At 36.6% G+C, this 12267-nt stretch overlaps 6 long non-coding RNA genes across 7 annotated transcripts; all 6 read right to left on the reverse strand.

Annotated features, from left to right (window-relative positions):
- Positions 1–1297: 1297 nt before the first annotated feature.
- On the reverse strand, positions 1298–2850 carry LOC115773932 (uncharacterized). The gene is made up of 4 exons (XR_004019144.1): positions 2835–2850; positions 1872–2021; positions 1591–1758; positions 1298–1351 (listed from the first exon to the last, which is right to left on the reverse strand). It is a non-coding gene; the product is annotated as an uncharacterized LOC115773932 (long non-coding RNA).
- Positions 2851–2855: 5 nt separating this feature from the next.
- On the reverse strand, positions 2856–4393 carry LOC115773931 (uncharacterized). Its single transcript, XR_004019143.1, has 4 exons — positions 4378–4393; positions 3425–3574; positions 3145–3312; positions 2856–2903 (listed from the first exon to the last, which is right to left on the reverse strand). It is a non-coding gene; the product is annotated as an uncharacterized LOC115773931 (long non-coding RNA).
- Positions 4394–4396: 3 nt separating this feature from the next.
- Positions 4397–5084, reverse strand: LOC115773933 (uncharacterized). Its single transcript, XR_004019145.1, has 3 exons — positions 4979–5084; positions 4698–4865; positions 4397–4455 (listed from the first exon to the last, which is right to left on the reverse strand). It is a non-coding gene; the product is annotated as an uncharacterized LOC115773933 (long non-coding RNA).
- Positions 5085–5935: 851 nt separating this feature from the next.
- Positions 5936–9583, reverse strand: LOC115773930 (uncharacterized). Of its 2 annotated transcripts, none has more exons than XR_004019141.1 (4): positions 9568–9583; positions 6507–6656; positions 6226–6393; positions 5936–5988 (listed from the first exon to the last, which is right to left on the reverse strand). It is a non-coding gene; the product is annotated as an uncharacterized LOC115773930 (long non-coding RNA). The 2 variants fall into 2 exon arrangements; XR_004019142.1 differs by lacking the exon at positions 9568–9583 and adding an exon at positions 7460–7517.
- Positions 7514–8175, reverse strand: LOC115773935 (uncharacterized). The gene is made up of 3 exons (XR_004019147.1): positions 8069–8175; positions 7792–7959; positions 7514–7549 (listed from the first exon to the last, which is right to left on the reverse strand). It is a non-coding gene; the product is annotated as an uncharacterized LOC115773935 (long non-coding RNA).
- Positions 9584–11104: 1521 nt separating the features above from the next.
- On the reverse strand, positions 11105–11739 carry LOC115773934 (uncharacterized). Its single transcript, XR_004019146.1, has 3 exons — positions 11687–11739; positions 11406–11573; positions 11105–11163 (listed from the first exon to the last, which is right to left on the reverse strand). It is a non-coding gene; the product is annotated as an uncharacterized LOC115773934 (long non-coding RNA).
- Between the last annotated feature and the right edge of the window lie 528 nt (positions 11740–12267).

The raw sequence follows: 12267 nt of genomic DNA on the forward strand, positions 1-12267 counted from the left end.
AGTCAGGATAAGTTTGTTAATTTAGAGTAAAATGAAAAATTTGCTGTTGCAGCAGTTACAAGATGCTTACTTGACACTGGTTCACAGAACTCTCCACCAGGAGGAAGCCCTTTTATGCACCCACAGGTTTGGGAGATGACATCATTACAGGCACCATATTTGTCACACTTGTCACATGACCAAGCAAACTGCTGCTCACACTGACACTGCAGTCCTCCAGTGACGTTTGGATAGCACCCTTTTCAAGACATTTAAAAGAATGAGTGAACACAGTTCATGAATCACACATCATATAAGCATCATGAAATATGAATTCAAAGATCACATAAATAAGATCAAGTCCTTACATGTGGTGAAGTTCAGGTCTTCTATTATTAAAGATTCAGAGATGGTTTGGGGGAATGAGACATTTTTCAGAATGTCTCTGAGTACATCACTGAAGTTTGGGGGCACACTGAATACTGGGATGACCAATTCAAGGACTATCTCAAAGTTCACTGTGAAGGAGAAAAGGAGACAATCCATTGCATATAATATTTCATGTAAGCGTTGGCAACTTGCTCTCAGTTTATTCATTTTGACTTCACATCAAAGCATCATATTCTATAGTCTATATTCCAGGTGATGTCATTGAGGACTTGAAGTAGAACAGATTTGAAAACTGAATGTTAAAATAACAAATACAGTTTGGCATTAACAACAGTTTGGTTAGGTTTATAAAATATCATGGCTTGGTTGAAAATACAGCAGCTGCCACATCATTTAAAAGTGTCTTCTTGGTGGCCATGTTGAGGCCTCCCTGCTTTCTCTAGACAAAATATGTGTGCCAGACACTTTGTATTAAAAATACATGCTTTGTAAATTTGTGCTTGAGTGCATAAAAAAATGAGAAAATTGATGTCCATAGAAACAAAAAATGGCTTGCTAGACCTGTGACAATTTCACAAACTGCCATGACATTGGGCTGCTCAATTCTGTCCACACTGTGTTTCTTAAAGAAGGGTTTTTTAATTTGTTAATATTGCATGATACCTCAGTCATATAAAGTAAAACTAGAAGTGTTTACAATACAATACACAGGCTTCCTTGATAGGAATTGATATATATAAATATATGATTTACATATTATTAAGATATGAAACAACTGTCATTATGAATAAATGAATGCTGTTTTAGTTGTGTAAATGTTTCCTTAATACAGTGACTACAGATGGGATTGAACTATAGCTCTGCAAATAAGTGACCAAGATGTTTGTCATACCTGGTAGTGGTGGTAGTGGTGGTGTTGGTGGTGGTGATGGTGTTGGTGGTGATGGTGTTGGTGGTGTTGGTGTTGAACATGGAGTGATACCTGTGGAGCAACATTAGAGATTTAATTATTTAATGTTCAGGCCCGAAACTAAAAACCATAACTTTGGCTATTTTCCAAATATGGTTGATCAGACATGGGTACACATTTAACACAATGTTTAACCACTCTCATAGCAAGACATTTGTAAGTCAGACATTGTTGGCAAGTTTGCTTATTGATTGATTTGGTAAAGGCAATGTTCTGTGTCATTTCAAAATCTAGAAGATTTCAGTGCTTACTTGTGATTGGTTCACAGAACTCTCCACCAGGAGGAAGCCCTGCTATGCACCCACAGGTCTGGGAGATGACATCACTACAGGCACCATATTTGTCACACTTGTCACATGACCAAGCAAACTGCTGCTCACACTGACACTGCAGTCCTCCAGTGGAGTTTGGATAGCACCCTTTTCAAGACATTTAAAAGAATGAATGAACATAGTTCATGAATCATACAGCACCATATAAAAAGCATGAAATTATGAGTTTAAAAATCACATGAATAAGATCAAGTCCTTACATGTGGTGAAGTTCAGCTCTGTTATTATTAGAGACCCAGAGATGGTTTGGGGGAATGAGACATTTTTCAGAATTTGTCTGAGTACATCACTGAAATTTGGGGGCACACTGGATACTGGGATGACCAATTCAAGGACTATCTCAAAGTCCACTGTGAAGGAGGAAAGTAGACAATCCATCACATATACTATTTCATACAAGCATTGACAACTTGCTCTCAGTTTATTCATTTTATGTTCATCTAATTCAATTGAGAGTTTACATCAAAGCATCATATTCTATATTCCAAGTGATGCCATTGAGGACTTGAAGTAGAAAAGATTTGAAAACTGAAGGAAGGATTTAAAAGCATGATATGTCCCCTTTAAATAAAATATGTCAGGTATTTACAGTTTAGCATTGACAACAATTTGTTTAGGTTTATAAAAATGTCATGGTTTGGTTGAAAATACAACAGCTGCCACATCATATAAAGGTGTTTTCTTGGTGGCCATGTTGATGCCACCCTGCTTTGTCTAGACAAAATATGTGTGCCAGAAAGTTCACACTTGAAATACATGACTTCTAAATTGGTGCACATGTATATGAAATGAGACAATGGATGTCCATGAAAACAAAAAGTGGCTTGCTAGGTTTGTGACAATGTCACAAACTGCCATGACATTGGGCTGCTCAATTCTGTCCACACTGTGTTTCTTAAAGAAGGGTTTTTAATTTGTTAATATTGCACTATAACTCAGTCATATAAAGCAAAACTAGAGGTGTTTATAATACAATACAAAGGCTTCCTTGATAAGAATAGCCATGTATACATATGTGATTTACATATTATTAAGATGTGAAACAATTGTCATTATGAATCAATGAATGCTGGTTTAGTTGTGTAAATGTTTCCTTAATACAGTGACTACAAATAGGATTGAACTATAGCTCTGCAAATAAGTGACCAAGATGTTTGTCATACCTGGTAGTGGTGGTGGTGTTGGTGGTGGTGTTGGTGGTGGTGGTGTTGGTGTTGAACATGGAGTGATACCTGTGGAGCAACATTAGAGATTTAATTATTTATGTTCAGGCCCGAAACTAAAAACTTAACTTTGGCTATTTTCCAAATCTGGTTGATCAGACATGGGTACACATTTAACACAATGTTTAACCACTCTCATAGCAAGACATTTGTAAGTCAGACATTGTTGGCAAGTTTGTTTATCAATTGATTGATTTGGTAAAGGCAATGTTCTGTGTCATTTCAAAATCTAGAAGATTTCAGTGCTTACTTGTGATTGGTTCACAAAACTCTCCACCAGGAGGAAGCCCTTTTATGCACCCACAGGTCTGGGAGATGACATCACTACACGCACCATATTCATCACACTTGTCACATGACCAAGCAAACTGCTGCTCACACTGACACTGCAGTCCTCCAGTGGAGTTTGGATAGCACCCTTTTCAAGACATTTAAAGAATGACTGAACACAGTTCATGAATCATACAGTGCCATATAAACAGCATGAACTTATGAGTTTAAAAATCATATGAATAAGATCAAGTCCTTACATGTGGTGAAGTTCAGCTCTGTTATTATTAGAGACCCAGAGATGGTTTGGGGGAATGAGACATTTTTCAGAATTTGTCTGAGTACATCACTGAAATTTGGGGGCACACTGGATACTGGGATGACCAATTCAAGGACTATCTCAAAGTCCACTGTGAAGGAGGAAAGTAGACAATCCATCACATATAATATTTCATACAAGCATTGACAACTTGCTCTCAGTTTATTCATTTTATGTTCATCTAATTCAATTGGGAGTTTTCATCAAAGCATCATATTCTATATTGTATATTCCAAGTGATGTCACTGAGGACTTGAAGTAGAACAGTTGAAAGTACAAGTTGTCTGATTTGAAAATTGAATGTTAAAATAACAAATACAGTTTGGCATTAACAACAGTTTTGTTAGACTCATAAAAATGTCATGGTTTGGTTGAAAATACAACAGCTGCCACATCATATAAAAGTGCTTTCTTGGCGGACATGTTGAGGCCTCTCTGCTTTCTGTAGACAAAATATGTGTGCCAGAAAGTTCACATTCGAAATACATGACTTCTAAATTTGTGCACATGTACATAAAAATGAGACAATGGATGTCCATGAATATAAAAAGTGGCTTGCTAGGTTTGTGACGATGTCACAAACTGCCATGACATTGGGCTGCTCAATTCTGTCCACACTGTGTTTCTTAAAGAATGTTTTTTTATTTGTTAATATTGCACTATAACTCAGTCATATAAAGCAAAACTAGAGGTGTTTACAAGACAATACACAGGCTTCCTTGATAAGAATAGCCACGTATAAATATGTGATTTACATATTATTAAGATGTGAAACAATTGTCATTATGAATCAATGAATGCTGGTTTCGTTGTGTAAATGTTTCCTTAATACAGTGACTACAAATAGGATTGAACTATAGCTCTGCAAATAAGTGACCAAGATGTTTGTCATACCTGGTAGTGGTGGTGGTGTTGGTGTTGGTGTTGGTGGTGTTGGTGGTGGTGGTGTTGGTGTTGAACATGGAGTGATACCTGTGGAGCAACATTAGAGATTTAATTATTTATGTTCAGGCCCGAAACTAAAAACCATAACTTTGGCTATTTTCCAAATCTGGTTGATCAGACATGGGTACACATTTAACACAATGTTTAACCACTCTCATAGCAAGACATTTGTAAGTCAGACAGTGTTGGCAAGTTTGTTTATCAATTGATTGATTTGGTAAAGGCAATGTTCTGTGTCATTTCAAAATCTAGAAGATTTCAGTGCTTACTTGTGATTGGTTCACAAAACTCTCCACCAGGAGGAAGCCCTTTTATGCACCCACAGGTCTGGGAGATGACATCACTACACGCACCATATTCATCACACTTGTCACATGACCAAGCAAACTGCTGCTCACACTGACACTGCAGTCCTTCAGTGGAGTTTGGATAGCACCCTTTTCAAGACATTTAAAAGAATGACTGAACACAGTTCATGAATCATACAGTGCCATATAAACAGCATGAAATTATGAGTTTAAAAATCATATGAATAAGATCAAGTCCTTACATGTGGTGAAGTTCAGCTCTGTTATTATTAGAGACCCAGAGATGGTTTGGGGGAATGAGACATTTTTCAGAATTTGTCTAAGTACATCACTGAAATTTGGGGGCACACTGGATACTGGGATGACCAATTCAAGGACTATCTCAAAGTCCACTGTGAAGGAGGAAAGTAGACAATCCATCACATATAATATTTCATACAAGCATTGACAACTTGCTCTCAGTTTATTCATTTTATGTTCATCTAATTCAATTGGGAGTTTTCATCAAAGCATCATATTCTATATTGTATATTCCAAGTGATGTCACTGAGGACTTGAAGTAGAACAGTTGAAAGTACAAGTTGTCTGATTTGAAAATTGAATGTTAAAATAACAAATACAGTTTGGCATTAACAACAGTTTTGTTAGACTCATAAAAATGTCATGGTTTGGTTGAAAATACAACAGCTGCCACATCATATAAAGGTGCTTTCTTGGCGGACATGTTGAGGCCTCTCTGCTTTCTGTAGACAAAATATGTGTACCAGAAATTTCACATTCGAAATACATGACTTCTAAATTTGTGCACATGTACATAAAAATGAGACAATGGATGTCCATGAATATAAAAAGTGGCTTGCTAGGTTTGTGACGATGTCACAAACTGCCATGACATTGGGCTGCTCAATTCTGTCCACACTGTGTTTCTTAAAGAATGTTTTTTTATTTGTTAATATTGCACTATAACTCAGTCATATAAAGCAAAACTAGAGGTGTTTACAATACAATACACAGGCTTCCTTGATAAGAATAGCCACGTATAAATATGTGATTTACATATTATTAACATGAAAAACATTTGTCATTATGAATCAATGAATGCTGATTTAGTTGTTTAAATGTTTCCTTAATACAGTGACTACAGATGGGATTGAACTATAGCTCTGCAAATAAGTGACCAAGATGTTTGTCATACCTGGTGGTGGTGGTGGTGGAGTTGTTGGTGGTGTTCTTGTTGAACATGGAGTGATACCTGTGGAGCAACAGATTACATTTTTAATGTTCAGGCCTGAAACTTAAAACCATAACTTTGGCTATTTTCCAAATCTGGTTGATCAGACATGGGTACACATTTAACACAATGTTTAACCACTCTCATAGCAAGACATTTGTAAGTCAGACATTGTTGGCAAGTTTGTTTATCAATTGATTGATTTGGTAAAGGCAATGTTCTGTGTCATTTCAAAATCTAGAAGATTTCAGTGCTTACTTGTGATTGGTTCACAAAACTCTCCACCAGGAGGAAGCCCTTTTATGCACCCACAGGTCTGGGAGATGACATCACTACATGCACCATATTCATCACACTTGTCACATGACCAAGCAAATTGCTGCTCACACTGACACTGCAGTCCTCCAGTGGAGTTTGGATAGCACCCTTTTCAAGACATTTAAAAGAATGACTGAACACAGTTCATGAATCATACAGTGCCATATAAACAGCATGAAATTATGAGTTTAAAAATCATATGAATAAGATCAAGTCCTTACATGTGGTGAAGTTCAGCTCTGTTATTATTAGAGACCCAGAGATGGTTTGGGGGAATGAGACATTTTTCAGAATTTGTCTGAGTACATCACTGAAATTTGGGGGCACACTGGATACTGGGATGACCAATTCAAGGACTATCTCAAAGTCCACTGTGAAGGAGGAAAGTAGACAATCCATCACATATAATATTTCATACAAGCATTGACAACTTGCTCTCAGTTTATTCATTTTATGTTCATCTAATTCAATTGAGAGTTTACATCAAAGCATCATATTCTATATTGTATATTCCAAGTGATGTCACTGAGGACTTGAAGTAGAACAGTTGAAAGTACAAGTTGTCTGATTTGAAAATTGAATGTTAAAATAACAAATACAGTTTGGCATTAACAACAGTTTTGTTAGACTCATAAAAATGTCATGGTTTGGTTGAAAATACAACAGCTGCCACATCATATAAAGGTGCTTTCTTGGCGGACATGTTGAGGCCTCTCTGCGTTCTGTAGACAAAATATGTGTGCCAGAAAGTTCACATTTGAAATACATGACTTCTAAATTTGTGCACATGTACATAAAAATGAGACAATGGATGTCCATGGAAACAAAAAGTGGCTTGCTAGGTTTGTGACGATGTCACAAACTGCCATGACATTGGGCTGCTCAATTCTGTCCACACTGTGTTTCTTAAAGAAGGGTTTTTAATTTGTTAATATTGCACTATAACTCAGTCATATAAAGCAAAACTAGAGGTGTTTATAATACAATACAAAGGCTTCCTTGATAAGAATAGCCATGTATACATATGTGATTTACATATTATTAAGATGTGAAACAATTGTCATTATGAATCAATGAATGCTGGTTTAGTTGTGTAAATGTTTCCTTAATACAGTGACTACAAATAGGATTGAACTGTAGCTCTGCAAATAAGTGACAAAGATGTTTGTCATACCTGGTAGTGGTGGTGGTGTTGGTGGTGGTGTTGGTGTTGGTGGTGTTGGTGTTGGTGGTGGTGGTGTTGGTGTTGAACATGGAGTGATACCTGTGGAGCAACATTAGAGATTTAATTATTTATGTTCAGGCCCGAAACTAAAAACCATAACTTTGGCTATTTTCCAAATCTGGTTGATCAGACATGGGTACACATTTAACACAATGTTTAACCACTCTCATAGCAAGACATTTGTAAGTCAGACATTGTTGGCAAGTTTGTTTATCAATTGATTGATTTGGTAAAGGCAATGTTCTGTGTCATTTCAAAATCTAGAAGATTTCAGTGCTTACTTGTGATTGGTTCACAAAACTCTCCACCAGGAGGAAGCCCTTTTATGCACCCACAGGTCTGGGAGATGACATCACTACACGCACCATATTCATCACACTTGTCACATGACCAAGCAAACTGCTGCTCACACTGACACTGCAGTCCTCCAGTGGAGTTTGGATAGCACCCTTTTCAAGACATTTAAAAGAATGACTGAACACAGTTCATGAATCATTCACCATATAAGCATCATGAAATATGAATTCAAAGATCACATAAATAAGATTAAGTCCTTACATGTGGTGAAGTTCAGGTCTTCTATTATTAAAGATTCAGAGATGGTTTGGGGGAATGAGACACTTTTCAGAATGTCTCTGAGTACATTACTGAAGTTTGGGGGCACACTGGATACTGGGATGTCCAATTCAAGGACTATCTCAAAGTCCACTGTGAAGGAGGAAAGTAGACAATCAATCTCCAACAATATTCACATAAAAATGTTGGCAACTTTCTCTCAGTTTATTCACTTTATGTTTTTCTAAGTCAACTGAGACTTTACATCAAAGCACTGTAGTCTATATTCCAAGTGATGTCTTTCAGGACTTGAAGTAGAACAGTTGTAATCCTTTCAAACAGCTCGTGAGCAGATGTAATAGAATTAATTGTGCTCATCTATGTATATGTTAACAAATATTTTATTCAGATAAGTACAAGTGGTCTGATTTGAAAATTGAATGTTAAAACAACAATACTTAGGACACAGTATCAAAACATGGAAGACCTATTCTGTTGTTGGACATCAGATACTCTAAGAAGAAAACAATGGTTTCAATTTGGAGTTTGGGAAATAGTCACAACCCTTAATCCATTCATTTGTGTTTCTGGACATACATTTTACATTATTTCAAACACATTGATGCAAGCAGTTTTATTCCTACAATTAACTGCTTCCTATGTAACATTATACATATTAACCTGCCCATGAATGCCTCTGAAGCAACGTGGGATTTAGCTTCTTGTCCAAGGATACTTTGGCATGCAGACTGGAGCAGTCAGGGATCGAATCACCAACCTTCCAGTTGGTACATGACCTGCTCTACCTCCTGAGCCACAGGCACCCAAGTCAGAGTCCCAAGTTTGACTCATACACATTGCAGATTTTCACACATCTTGTTTATCATTTCAGAATGTATTATTCAATAAAATATGTCAGGTGGTTACAGTTTAGCATTAACAACAATTTGGTTAGGTTTATAAAAATGTCATGGTTTGGTTGAAAATACAACAGCTGCCACATCATATAAAGGTGTTTTCTTGGTGGCCATGTTGATGCCACCATGCTTTGTCTAGACAAAATATGTGTGCCAGAAAGTTCACATTTGAAATACATGACTTCTAAATTGGTGCACATGTACATAAAAATGAGACAATGGATGTCCATGGAAACAAAAAGTGGCTTGCTAGGTTTGTGACGATTTCACAAACTGCCATGACATTGGGCTGCTCAATTCTGTCCACACTGTGTTTCTTAAAGAATGTTTTTTTATTTGTTAATATTGCACTATAAATCAGTCATATAAAGCAAAACTAGAGGTGTTTACACTAAAATACAAAGGCTTCCTTGATAAGAATAGCCACGTATAAATATGTGATTTACATATTATTAAGATGTGAAACAATTGTCATTATGAATAAATGAATGCTGGTTTAGTTGTGTAAATGTTTCCTTAATACAGTGACTACAGATGGGATTGAACTATAGCTCTGAAAATAAGGAACCAAGATGTTTGTCATACCTGGTAGTGGTGGTGGTGTTGGTGGTGTTGGTGTTGAACATGGAGTGATACCTGTGGAGCAACATTAGAGATTTAATTATTTAATGTTCAGGGTTGAAACCTAACACCATAACTTTGGCTATTTTCCAGATATGGTTGATCAGACATGGGTACACATTTAACACAATATTTAACCACTCTCATAGCAAGACATTTGTAAGTCAGACGTTGTTGGCAAGCTTGTTTATTGATTGATTTGGTAAAGGCAATGTTCTGTGTCATTTCAAAATCTAGAAGATTTCTGTGCTTACTTGTGATTGGTTCACAGAACTCTCCACCAGGAGGAAGCCCTTTTATGCACCCACAGGTGTGGGAGATGACATCACTACATGCACCATATTTGTCACACTTGTCACATGACCAAGCAAACTGCTGCTCACACTGACACTGCAGTCCTTCAGTGGAGTTTGGATAGCACCCTTTTCAAGACATTTAAAAAAATGACTGAACACAGTTCATGAATCATACAGCACCATATAAACAGCATGAAATTATGAGTTTAAAAATCATATGAATAAGATCAAGTCCTTACATGTGGTGAAGTTCAGCTCTGTTATTATTAGAGACCCAGAGATGGTTTGGGGGAATGAGACATTTTTCAGAATTTGTCTGAGTACATCACTGAAATTTGGGGGCACACTGGATACTGGGATGACCAATTCAAGGACTATCTCAAAGTCCACTGTGAAGGAGGAAAGTAGACAATCCATCACATATAATATTTCATACAAGCATTGACAACTTGCTCTCAGTTTATTCATTTTATGTTCATCTAATTCAATTGAGAGTTTACATCAAAGCATCATATTCTATATTGTATATTCCAAGTGATGTCACTGAGGACTTGAAGTAGAACAGTTGAAAGTACAAGTTGTCTGATTTGAAAATTGAATGTTAAAATAACAAATACAGTTTGGCATTAACAACAGTTTTGTTAGACTCATAAAAATGTCATGGTTTGGTTGAAAATACAACAGCTGCCACATCATATAAAGGTGCTTTCTTGGCGGACATGTTGAGGCCTCTCTGCTTTCTCTAGACAAAATATGTGTACCAGAAAGTTCACATTCGAAATACATGACTTCTAAATTTGTGCACATGTACATAAAAATGAGACAATGGATGTCCATGAAAACAAAAAGTGGCTTGCTAGGTTTGTGACAATGTCACAAACTGCCATGACATTGGGCTGCTCAATTCTGTCCACACTGTGTTTCTCAAAGAAGGGTTTTTAATTTGTTAATATTGCACTATAACTCAGTCATATAAAGCAAAAATAGAGGTGTTTATAATACAATACAAAGGCTTCCTTGATAAGAATAGCCATGTATACATATGTGATTTACATATTATTAAGATGTGAAACAATTGTCATTATGAATCAGTGAATGCTGGTTTAGTTGTGTAAATGTTTCCTTAATACAGTGACTACAAATAGGATTGAACTATAGCTCTGCAAATAAGTGACCAAGATGTTTGTCATACCTGGTAGTGGTGGTGGTGTTGGTGTTGGTGGTGTTGGTGGTGGTGGTGTTGGTGTTGAACATGGAGTGATACCTGTGGAGCAACATTAGAGATTTAATTATTTATGTTCAGGCCCGAAACTAAAAACCATAACTTTGGCTATTTTCCAAATCTGGTTGATCAGACATGGGTACACATTTAACACAATGTTTAACCACTCTCATAGCAAGACATTTGTAAGTCAGACATTGTTGGCAAGTTTGTTTATCAATTGATTGATTTGGTAAAGGCAATGTTCTGTGTCATTTCAAAATCTAGAAGATTTCAGTGCTTACTTGTGATTGGTTCACAAAACTCTCCACCAGGAGGAAGCCCTTTTATGCACCCACAGGTCTGGGAGATGACATCACTACACGCACCATATTCATCACACTTGTCACATGACCAAGCAAACTGCTGCTCACACTGACACTGCAGTCCTCCAGTGGAGTTTGGATAGCACCCTTTTCAAGACATTTAAAAGAATGACTGAACACAGTTCATGAATCATACAGTGCCATATAAACAGCATGAAATTATGAGTTTAAAAATCATATGAATAAGATCAAGTCCTTACATGTGGTGAAGTTCAGCTCTGTTATTATTAGAGACCCAGAGATGGTTTGGGGGAATGAGACATTTTTCAGAATTTGTCTAAGTACATCACTGAAATTTGGGGGCACACTGGATACTGGGATGACCAATTCAAGGACTATCTCAAAGTCCACTGTGAAGGAGGAAAGTAGACAATCCATCACATATAATATTTCATACAAGCATTGACAACTTGCTCTCAGTTTATTCATTTTATGTTCATCTAATTCAATTGGGAGTTTTCATCAAAGCATCATATTCTATATTGTATATTCCAAGTGATGTCACTGAGGACTTGAAGTAGAACAGTTGAAAGTACAAGTTGTCTGATTTGAAAATTGAATGTTAAAATAACAAATACAGTTTGGCATTAACAACAGTTTTGTTAGACTCATAAAAATGTCATGGTTTGGTTGAAAATACAACAGCTGCCACATCATATAAAGGTGCTTTCTTGGCGGACATGTTGAGGCCTCTCTGCTTTCTGTAGACAAAATATGTGTACCAGAAAGTTCACATTCGAAATACATGACTTCTAAATTTGTGCACATGTACATAAAAATG

The sequence above is a fragment of the Archocentrus centrarchus genome, chromosome 24, assembly GCF_007364275.1.
Source record: "Archocentrus centrarchus isolate MPI-CPG fArcCen1 chromosome 24, fArcCen1, whole genome shotgun sequence".
Taxonomy (NCBI): Eukaryota; Metazoa; Chordata; class Actinopteri; order Cichliformes; family Cichlidae; genus Archocentrus; species Archocentrus centrarchus.